A 12,643-nucleotide genomic window follows, 5' to 3' on the forward strand; every position below is an offset into this window, starting at 1 on the left:
TTGGGTTTAGTCTAGCATTATTGAAGGAAGAAAAGTGCTATACAAGGTGAGAGCGTATGTTATTGTAGTGATGTCTATTGTAAAAAGTGTGTGAAACTTGGCTAGCTAGAAGCACTAGAACGAACACATATTCCTTCTCTGTGTTCCTTCTTTGTGATTGGACAAAATGTGCATGGTTTGGTCGCTCTTTATCTTTTATTTGTTCCATTGTGTGTGTGTGTGTGTGTGTGTATATATATATCAGAACTTTTGAGACCTGGCTTTATATGTGTTTCATTAAACTAAAACTGGATGATGGGCAAAAAGGGCTAGATGGCAGATCCTATGACTTTATGGCAAACATGGAAACAAATATTTGCTATTTAATCTTCAGCAAGCAGGGATACGTTTAATGGGCGGAGTAACCTATGTTCTGTTCATAATATTTCTGCTAAACATGACCAGAGAATCACTTGGATAGCTGAACTAGCTGTTCTTAGATTCAACAGAATCACTTGGATAAAATCTATCCTAAAGGAAATGAACTGAAAATCCAACACTGTTTCTTAGATTCAAAGGATCTTGCTTTTGACTAGCAGGGATACGTTTAATGGGCGGAGTAACCTATGTTCTGTTCATAATATTTCTGCTAAACATGACCAGAGAATCACTTGGATAGCTGAACTAGCTGTTCTTAGATTCAACAGAATCACTTGGATAAAATCTATCCTAAAGGAAATGAACTGAAAATCCAACACTGTTTCTTAGATTCAAAGGATCTTGCTTTTGACTAGCTGAACTCTCTATGTTGATTGATTCCTACAATTGATGTTGCCGGATGCAACATGTGCAGTGCTTCCTAGCTAATCATTAATTATTATTCTTAGTAAAGATGAATGGAACATCTTGATTTATTGTCACTTGTGAAATATGCGGTAGAAATTGCTAAACAGTCTCAATCTGTGTGTGTGATAAGATTGAAGATAATATACCCATAAATACTTATTCAAGAAGGAAGCGTCAAAAGATAAATTAGGATAGATTTCATTATTATTTGATTTAGCATTTTATTTAGCTTTCTATGTAGATATTTCCCTAGATTTTATTTATCTATTTAGTTGTTTAGATTTTATTTTATTATTCATTATTTTAGATATTTAGATTTTATCTAGTAATTTAGATTTTAGGAGATTCTAATTAGTTATCTAGTTATCTAGATCTTATTTAGTATTTTATATTGTATTTAGCATTATAAATATGACTAACAACTTAGAAGCTAGCATATCATCATCAATAAAACTATTCTTGAATCCTTTGGAGATCCTTCTAAGCCTGACTATTAAAAGAAATATAGAACGAGATTTTTATTCTATACCATTAATAGATTTATTTCTTTTATTTTATTTAATCATCGTGAGCACCTAGCATTTGGCATCAAAGTCATGGTTACTACACATTCTGGCCAAGAAACCAATCCTTCTGACGACTCATCCAACAATAACCCGGAAAATCCAAACTCACTCATGTCTGACCATTTAGCCGCAATCACCCGAAAACTCGAAACTCTAAATTTATTAAAAGAAAAGGTAGAGGCACTTGAAACCTCTGCAATCAAGAAGCCTAGAGATACACATCGTATATACTATTATGAAGATGAATGAGAAAACTGCAAACGCACCAGATTTCATCAGACAAAAATTGAATTTCCAAAGATCAATGGAGGTGTTCCACGAGGATGGATTTCAAAGGCAGAAAAATACTTTAAATATTATAACACACCTGAAGAAGAGAAGGTGGATATAGCATCTCTATTGCTGGAGGGTGACGTATTGGAATTATTTGCCTGGATCAACTCTGAAAGAACTCTTTACTATTGGGATGATCTCGTAACAGTATTCTAAGAGAATTTTAAATAACTGAAATACCAAAATCCAAATGAATTTCTTGATAGCATTAGGCAAGAGGGATCAGTACAAGACTATTGCATAGAATTTGCCAAACAATCAACCAGAGTGAAGAACTGGCTGGGACACTGCTTGGTTTGTGTCTTTCTGAATGGTTTGAAGGAGGAGCTTCGATCAGACGTGCGCATCTACAAGCCTCAATAGGTATACAGGGCAGTGAGTATCTTTAGAAATTGAAAATAAAATGCAACCCACCTAACCCAGAACCTCTGATCTCTCATCCTCATCTTCTTCGCAGAGATCACTCGTGTCAACACACATAGGGATCTCGACCAACGACTGTAGTGTCAACCAGAAACCCACCTAACCCAGAACCTCTGATCTCTCATCCTCATCTTCTTCGCAGAGATCACTCGTGTCAACACACACGGGGATCTCGACCAACGACTGTAGTGTCAACCAGAAACTCTTCTCTAGATATTGAACAGCAATGATGAAGAGATAAGGGGTTGTGTTTTCACTATGGAGATTTGTTCTGCCCTGGGCACTGCTGTTGTGGGTCCTTCTCCTTCCTGGAGATCATAGAGGAAGGCGATAAAGTTGCCCCTCCCCTTGAAGGCTATGAAACCAAGAATGATACTACACAAGGGGCAAAAACTTCTTTAAATGCTATATTAGGTAGCAACACAGGGGTAGCCATGAGACTTAAAGGAACATTACTTACACAAAATGTTTCGTTACTAGTGGATAGTGGGTCCACTCATAATTTTATTTCAGACTCACTAGCTCAAGAATTATGTCTTTCGACCTGTTATATTTTTGTTTTTAGAGTCTAAATTAGGGATAGCAGTATTGTATGATGTAATCTGGTATGTAAAGATATAGAAGTTAAGCTCACCGAGCTGATTATTAAAGAAGATTCTTTTTCCATTTTCATTAGGAGGGGCTGATCTGGTACTGGGCATTAAGTGGCTGGCATCTCTTAATATGGTGCAAGCCAATTGGAATGAACTTTTTATGATTTTGTGGTTGAATAGCAAGAGGTATAAGCTACAGGGAGTCCCTAACACTACTAGAGGTGCTCAATTTAATTCAATACAATAGGTAGAAGCTTTCGCTGACTCTACATCTTTCCAACATTTCAACCCAAAACCTTTCTTTTCAGAATTTGCATTTGTTTTTGAAGAACCTACAAACTTGCCACCATTTAGAACTCACTCACATACTATCCCCTTACGACCTGGGGCTAACCTGCCCAACATTTGACAGGTATCCACATTATCAAAAGGCTGAGCTTGAGAAGTAAGTTGAAGAATTATTAAAAAAGGGCTTTATTCAATCTAGTTCCAATCCATTTGCCAGCCTAGTACTATTGGTCGCAAAGAAAGATAGTTCATGGTGTTTTTGCATAGATTACTACAAATTGAATAGTATTACAATCCTTGATAAGTATCCAATTCCTAACATTAATGAGTTATTATATGAATTATATGGGGTGGTTTATTTTTTCAAATTGGATCTAAGATTAGGATACCACCATATCAGGATGCAACTTGAGGATATTTACAAAACAACATTTCGAACTCATTTTGGGCACTATGAGTTCACAGTCATGCCTTTCGGCTTGACTAATGCACCCACCACTTTTCAAGCAGCTATGAATGATTTGTTTTGCCCCTATTTGTGAAAATTTGTATTGATCTTCTTTAACGATATTTTGATATACAATTTCTCTATTCAATAGCACTAAGACCACTTGCGTATTGTCTTACAGACCCTATAGGAAAATGTGTTTTGCGTCAATTTAAAAAAATGCTTGTTTGGGAGGCCACACTTGAAGTTGATGATGAAAAGGTGAAAGCAGTACGTGACTAGCCTACTCTTAAAAATGTAAAGGAGTTACGTGGGTTTCTAGGCCTTGCAAGATATTACTAACATTTTGTGAAGAATTTTAGGATTATTGCACGTCCTCTTATTGAGTTAACTAAGAAGGATGCCTTCTTATGGTCTGAACCAGCTCAAACGGCCTTTAATCATCTTGAAAGTACATTAATGTTGGCACCCATCTTATAGTTGCCCAAGTTTGAGGAGGAATTCACAATTGAATGCCATGCATCCACAGAAGGGATTAGTGCTATACTTTTGCAAAACAACTACCCTATTGCTTACTTTAGTAAAAAGTTCTTGTTTTCTAACTGCTTCAAGTCTACTTATGATTGTGAACTCCTTGCATTAGTTCTTGTAGTCCAAAAATGGCACCATTACCTCCTAGGAAGGCATTTCTTTGTTAAAATAGATCACGCTAGTCTTTAATATTTATTACAATAACATATCACCACTAATACTCAATAAAGATTGATCATCAAGCTATTACCATTTAACTTCACCATCATCCACAAGGCAAGAGTGGAAAACAAGGGAGGTGATGCGTTATCTAGATGACCATAGCATATAAATTTTTTTCAATTAGCAGTACCTTTTGCTTCTAAGCTACAAGACCTCCCTTCTGAGTTTTCATTAGATCCCTTCATTAATAGCATAATCCAGGATTTACAGAAAGATTAGTCATCCCAGCCTAGATTTCACCGGTGAATCAAACACTCTTCTATGATCACAAGGTAGTCATCCCTTCATCACAACTGCAACCAAAGTTACACGTAGAGGCCTATTCTATTACTATTAGGGGGCACAGAGGCTTTCTTAAAACATTTAAGTGTTTCTCTGAGAACTTCTATTGGCCAGCAATGAAAGTAAATGTGAAGGCATATGTGAGACATTGTGCCACTTATCAGCAAAATAAGTATCAAACTTTAGCACCATCTGGACTTCTTCAACCCTTAATTTTATCACCGGTCTTCCAAAGTCAGATGGTTTTGAAGTCATCTTAGTTGTAGTTGATCGTTTAAGTAACTATGCCCACTTTCTTGCTTCGGCACACCCTTACACTGCCGCAATCTTTTATGAGGAAATTATTCGACTTCATGGGGTGCCTTGATCAATCATTTATGATAGGGACCCTATCTTCATGAGCACCTTTTGGCAAGAATTATTTTGATTAAGCCAAACCATGTTAAAGTATTGCTTACTATCCCCAAATAAATGGTCAAACAGAGGTCTTAAAGCCTATTTGCGATGTTTTGCCTATGCGCAACCCATGTCTTAACACAAGTTCTTTATTAGGCTGAATACTCATACAATACAGGTTATCATACCTCTACCAACTCTTCTCCTTTCAAGCTAGTTTATGGATGAGACCCCCTCCTTTGCTTCCTCATGTGAAAGGAGAAGCCTTGGTAACTGATTTAGAAGATCAACAGGGACACAATGATCAAACTTTTAAGGGATGATTTACATAAGGCTCAAGATCAAATGAAGGTTATACTGACAAGCATTAAAGGGAAGTCGAGTACAACCTTTTCGTCAACAATCACTTACTAAGTGAAAGTTTAAAAAATTATCACCTCTCTTTTTTGGCACCTATAAGATTCTTCAACAAATTGGAAAGGTGGCTTATAAGTTGGAACTATCGGCAGATACTGGTATTCATCCTATTTTCCATATCTCTCTCTTACACCTGGCTTATGGGCTGCAAGAACCACTTATACCAGCACCCTTACCACTATTAGCTAATTTTGAGTTCCATGTGAGGCCTCATCAAGTCTTAGATCATCATTGGACTATCATCACTTGCTTGAATTACTTATAGAATAGCACAAGCAACTAAGGAAGAAGCAAGCTAGGAGGACTATGACCTCTTGCATGCTCAATTCTCCTCTTTTCAACTTGAGGACAAGTTGAGTTTTTAAGGGCGGGGTAATGATAAGATTCAAGATAACATACCCATAAAGACTTATTCAAGAAAGAAGTATCAAAAGATAAAAAATGATAGATTTCATTATTATTTGATTCAGTATTTTATTTAGCTTTTTATTTAGATATTTCCCTAGATTTTGTTTATCTATTTAGTTGTTTAGATTTTATTTTATCATTCATTATTTTGGATATTTAGATTTTATATGGTAATTTAGATTTTAGGAGATTCTAATTAGTTATCTAGTTATTTGGATTTTATTTAGTACTTTATATTGCATTTAGCGTTATAAATATGACTAGCAACTAAAAGCTAGCATATCATCATCAATAAAACTATTCTTGAACCCTTTAAAGATTCTCCTAGGCACGGCTATTAAGAAAAATATAGAATAAGATTCTTGTTCTATACCATCTTAATAGATTTATTTCTTTTATTTCATTTAATCATCGTGACCACCTATCAGAGTGTGTGTATGTGTGTGTGTTTTAACCTGGATGGGCCCTTATATATTTCCCATGAGAGCAAGATTAGATTTGGTACTTGAAATGTTAGGACATTAAATTGTAAATCTATAGAAGTTGTAGGGGGTTATGATTCAAAAAGGAAAATCAATATCCTATGCCTGCAAGAAACAAAATGGCATAGAGAAGAAGCTAAGGATATTTAAGGTTTTAAACTTTGGTATATAGAAAAAGTAAGCACACGCAATGGAATAGGTATTATTATTGATAAGGAGTAGAAGAAAAATGTTGTAGAAGTTAGTAGAATTGGAGATAAAATTATTTTCTTAAAAATGATAGTTGGACGTGAGACTATTAATATTGTTAGTGCTTATGTACCTAAAGTCAGACAAAAGCCAGCCTTAAGGAATTATTTTGGAAAAACTTGGAGGGTTTGATTCAACACATACCACAGAGTGAAAATATTTTTATTGGAGGAGACTTTAATGGGCATGTTGGGAGGGAGGTTAGTCAGCATGTAAGGGTACATGGTGGTTTTGGCTTTGAAGAGCTAAACAATGAAGGACAAACTCTTCTTAATTTCTCGTTGGCGTATGATTTTAAAATTGCCAACACTTGTTTCAAGCAGAGTATTTTTTGTTTACAAAACTGGAGCCTCAAGGTCATAGATTGATTTTTTTTTGTTAGGAACATGAATAGAAGATTCTATAAAAATTGCAAGGTGATTCCCAAGGATGCTGTAACGACACAACATAGGGTCTTTGTTCTTGATGTGTGTATTATGAGTAAAATTCAAAAAAGTTGACAAGTAAAAGGTGAGAAGCAAGATATTTTCAAGCAGAATCTTTTGGACAAAGGAATTTAAGAATCTCAAGGAAGTGCTAACATCTTATGGGAGGATATGGCTAAAAAGATAAAGGAGGTTGTAAAAGTAGTTTTGGGGAAATCAAAAGATTTTAGTTTGAGAGATAAAGAGTCTTTGTGGTGGAATAATAGTGCACAGGATAAAATCAAACATAAGAAGAACTATTTTAAAGCCATACATTTGTGTAACAATGAGGAAAAATTAGGAAAAGTACCGTATGGCTAAAAAGGAAACTAAGAGATCTATGAGTGAAGCTTGTTTTAAAGCTTTTGAAGAATTTTATAAGAGCCTTAAGACAAAGGAAAAAGAATGAAACATTTATAAGATTACTAAGAGTAGGGAAAGAAAATCAAGAGATCTAGAACAAGTAAGGTGTATAAAGGATGAAGAGGGAAGAATTTTAGTTACAGATGATGAAATTAAAAACAAATGAGAAACTTATTATTCCAAACTCTTCAATGATGGAGAGGGTTTGTCTAGTAACTTAGAGGATTTAGTAACTCGTGAAGGAGAATAAAATTTGTCATTTTATCAAATAATATGTAATAAGGAGGTAAAGGAAGTTCTTAAGAAAATGACAAATGGTAGAGCCAACAGACCTAATTTTATATCTATTAAAGTGTCCATATTTAGGTGAAGAAGGGGTAAGATGGTTATCTAAATTATTTAATATAATTTTACTATCCAAGAAAAGGCCTGACGATTGGAAGAGAAGTATATAAGTTCCTATTTATAAAAATAAAGGGGATATTCAAAATTATACTAACTATAGAGGGATTAAACTCATGAGCCATACAATGAAATTGTGGGAGAAAGTAATTAAGCATAGGTTGAGATTGGAAACAAGTATTTTTGAGAATCAGTTTGGTTTTATGCCAAGTAGATTGACTACAAAAGTGATTTATCTACTAAAGGGGTTAATAGAAAAGTATCATTGTAAAGATAAAGATTTACACATAATTTTTATTGATTTAGAAAAAGCTTATGACTATATACCAAGAGAAGTGCTTTGAAAAGCCTTGGAAAAGAAGGAAGTATGGATTGCTTATATTAAAGTTATGCAAGATATGTATGAGGGGGACTTTCCTGTAAAGACTAGACTACTATATCAGGGATCATCTTTTAGCCCTTATCTATTTAACTTGGTCCTACATATTTTGATGAAACATATTCAAGGAAAAATTCTCAAATGTATACTCTTCGCGAATGATATAATTCTAATAGTAGAGACAAGAGAAGAGATTAATTGTAAACTTGAGTTATGGAGGAGGACATTAGAGTCGAAAGGTTTCTATTTGAGTTATTTACAACTGTAAGATGCCTAATAAACTTAAAGAAAAGTTTTATTGCACTACTATCAGACTAGCTTTGTTATATAGTAGTGAATGTTGGGCTTAAATGGGACAGTAAGAGCATAAAGTTAGAGTAGTAGAGATGAGAATGTTACGATGAATGTGCGAACATACACGTAAAGATAAAATTTAAAATGAGCACATACGTGAAAAAAGTGAAGGTAGCACCTATTGAGAAAAAAATGGTAGAAAATTGTTTGAGATGATTTAGGCATGTACAAAGAAGATTGCAAGAGGCACTAGTAAGAAGAGTGGAATATATAACTTTGAACCCTGTTAAGAGAACACTCTTGAAAGTTGTTGAACACGATTTCTTAATTAATAATATTTATAAAGGCTTGGTAAATGATAGAACACAATGACATCTTGCAATTCATGTAGCCGATCCCACCTAGTGGGATAAAGGCTTGTTGTTGTTATTATCATCTCTTATTCACAGCTTTTGAACCAGGTTTATGATAATGATTATTTTTGGTTCTGTCTTGAATTTGAAGGGGAAAATAAGAAGTCAACCCATCAACTTTAAACTCAAATAGATTTGGAAAATTCATATTTGTTGATACTGCAAAGGACCACCCACTGCAGACTGAACTAGATCTTATGATGTGTCCTTTTCACTTTGTTTTCCTTCAAATCTATTTCAATTTTAAATTCAGTGCAATAATCAACAATTCTATGTCTTTCTCAAATTAAATTATTTAGTTCTTTGTTTTGTTGTCTTCTTTTGTTCTAATTCTGACATCAATTGTTTATTCATTGTATTCCTCACCCAGAAAACATGAAAGAGATTTGCGAAGAGAAGATTGCTGATCCAGTGGACTGACCAATTATAGGGTGAGCAGACATCACACTGCTCTCTCTCTCTCTCTCCCTCTCTCTCTCTATGTACACATACAATTAAACTTGCATACATACATACCCACACTCTTGATTAGGATGGCTAACTCACTGTGATAAAATTCAGTTGCTGCAATGTACAATTTGAGGTTATAATAACTTGATAGAAATGTTCAATTTTTTTTAAATAAATTGGAAATCACTTTGCAGACAAGTCAAACAAGGAAATATAACCCTTATAATAAGTGCATGAGTAGTTTATTTTCCCCCCAAAATGCTCTTACGTACAAAAGATATTTTTTTAATTTATTTTATGAATTTTATGAGACATTTGATGTGATTTTTTTTTCCTTAAATTTTGGTTTAAAATTATTTACGAATGGATTTTTTTTTAGGCTCATAATTGTGTTTGATTGGCTAAGTTAGGCTGGAGAACTTTGCAAAAATCGAATCTATCAACTTTTAATGGAAGAGTGTTAGAAGGCAATTATATTCTCAACATTGGTAATGGAAATGGAAAGGCTACACTAGTACAAAAAAGAAAATAAATGACAGTTATTTTAGTCCATAGATGACGGGTAATACGCATCATTTATTCGGCTGACATTTAAAGTCCACTAATAAATGATGGTTATAAAACCATCATTTAAAATAAAATTTTTATAGAAAGACAAGTGAAATGAAAATATAAATGACAGGTAAATAAGATATCTATCATTTGAAGTTAGTATAAATGATGGGTAAGTTACTTACCCTAACTTATGCCAACACTTGTAATTTTCATCAATACTATAGCACACTAAATGGTATTCCATTTCAGATGCACTAATTTACTTCAAAAGACCACATCTTACACAAGGGCATACTATTCTTCTAGGGTCTTTTACATGCTCAAGAGAAAACCTCATAAACTCTTTCACACCATTCAAATATTCTTTACTTAATCGATTGAAAGACATTCATTCTTTATCCATAACTTTTTAATCTAAAAGACATCCATTCAAGGAAATGTGATTAGTGACTCATGAATATGGAGAGGAAAGGAATGATAGAAAGATTATCAATAAAGAAATTGACTGCTCTACATATAATATAGAGTAATTAATGAATCATGAGTCATAATGCATGAGCATTCACATACTCCTTCAAACACCGAAAAAAATTTAGCAACATTACGACATAAAGAAAGTATCTCTCGAGCTAAAATCCTCTTTTCAATCTTGGCATCTCACTCAACAAACTAATTCCAACCATATACAATTATAAAACCAACAAAATTCTCACAAAATAGCATTTTCAAATTAACTCTAATTATTATAAAATTATATATATAATTCGTTCAAAAATCATAGAAAAAAGAAAAACACTATAAACATCATGTTAAATTAATGTTTTCTATTTCATTGATCATTCTAAGGTTACACATATTCTATATTAGCAATTTCAAGCCAAGAACAAATCATTCTTTACCAAATGTAAAAATATCAATAAAATAATAATGTTTTTTAGAGAAATTGCGTGTCAGTTTTGGTCTTTAAAATGAACTCTAATTGTAATGAAAATTGATACACTAGTACATTTCACTATGTAGTTTTGAATAATAAAACTACTCTGATCAAACAATGCACGAAATTTAAATTAAAAATTATTGAAATAAATTAGTCAAAAATCATAGAAAAGTACAATCATCATAAATATCCCATTTTGATCACTAATTTTCATCTTAATAATCATCCTAAGGCCAAGTATATTATCTACTATCATTCTCAAGTCAATAAAATATCAAACATTAACAATTTTTAACACCCCACAATATTAAAATGGACAACAAATGAGGAGAAATTTAAACAACAAAAATCAACTAATAAAACAAGCCATAATATTAAATAAACCAATCTCATAACCTAGAAATCTAAGCATATTGGAAGAAAATGAAGAAAAACCATAGAAATCACAAACCCATGTACCTTGGAGAAGAGAAAATGAAACACAAAGAGGAAGCAAATGAGAAAGGCAACAGACAGCATAGGAGGAGTACTTTCACGTCAGAGAGGGACTAAGGTGGTTGACGATAGCAATAGAGGCAGATTGAGAGATTTCTACCAATTTAGTGTAGAAGTAGAGAAGAGAGAAAATAGAGAAGAAGAACGGGCGAGAATGAAAAAATGAGTCTGAAAATTGAATAAAAATGAGAATACCTGTCATTTATTTATGAATATATGACCGGTGTTTTAAACAACCGTCATATATCATTGAGGCTTTAAATGACTGTTGTTTTAAACATTGGCCCTAAATTTTTTTTCATTCAAGAAACTAAAACATTGGCCCTAAATATATGACAGGTGTTTAAAAAACCCGTCATATATTGTTAGGACTTTAAATGACGAACGGGTGTTTGAAACACCTGTCATTTAAAGTTTTAAAATTTTTTACTTTTTTAATTTAAGTTAGAGACTATGGCCAAGACAATCCAAAAATACCTAAACTCAAAGTTTAAGGTTACCATTGCAAGGGAACTTCAAATAATATAAGTCAATATGAAAAACCCCTATTGTTGGCAAAATAATGTCAGTTACTGATAAATTAACTTGAGACTTTACAAGATAAACTCTAGTTTTTTGGCATTGATGCCTCCCCCTTTCCCTTCGCCTTATTGTCTCCTGTAATGATATTAATAAACGAGAATGAGATTAACCAATCCTAGTAACCAAGAAACTTAATTAAACTATATTAAAGTGTGTCACATATAAGCGAATAGGCAGTTTATATCATATAGGTCAATCACACATTAATCATATTATAACACATGATATTATGCCACATGATCAATGCAACTACCTTATATCCCTCATTCCTTATATCTTATGATTGAACCCATAGTCTAACAACTCGTATAGGTCTAGTCCCCCTTTATATTAGCCTTGCTCTCTAATTGTGAAGGGTCACCCAGCTAAAGGCTCCCGTACTCATTGTTTGACCATGGGTTCCCCTTTCTTAAATTTTAGGGTGTCATACGTGCTTAATCTACACCGTCTCCAAAATTGGTGATATTGAGCATTGTGTTCAACCCATGCCACACTCGTAGATTTTTGGCAATACTAAGCACATATAATAATGAAATATGCCAACCACTACGTGAAAACTTAGTGTGGGCCATACCACATGGATTTACCATTCTAATCTTCCTTATCTCTTTGATAGGTTAACCTTGAGATATTGGATGATATATCTAGGCCTTGTAAATGTATTGTTGAAGGCATGGTCAGGGGTATTGAAGAGATTGAATGCCTTGGTAATTCATAAGGTATAATTCTAAAATCATTAAAGGTTCTTGATCCTGCCTAAAAGAAGTGTCATTAAATGAATTCCTTCTATCAAACACTAATCTTACAATTCCTGTAGATGTTTGCCTAATACTCCCAATATTAGGA

The sequence above is a fragment of the Prosopis cineraria genome, unplaced genomic scaffold, assembly GCF_029017545.1.
Source record: "Prosopis cineraria cultivar Desert tree isolate PC_DT_omini unplaced genomic scaffold, ASM2901754v1 PC10, whole genome shotgun sequence".
In the NCBI taxonomy this organism is placed as follows: Eukaryota; Viridiplantae; Streptophyta; class Magnoliopsida; order Fabales; family Fabaceae; genus Prosopis; species Prosopis cineraria.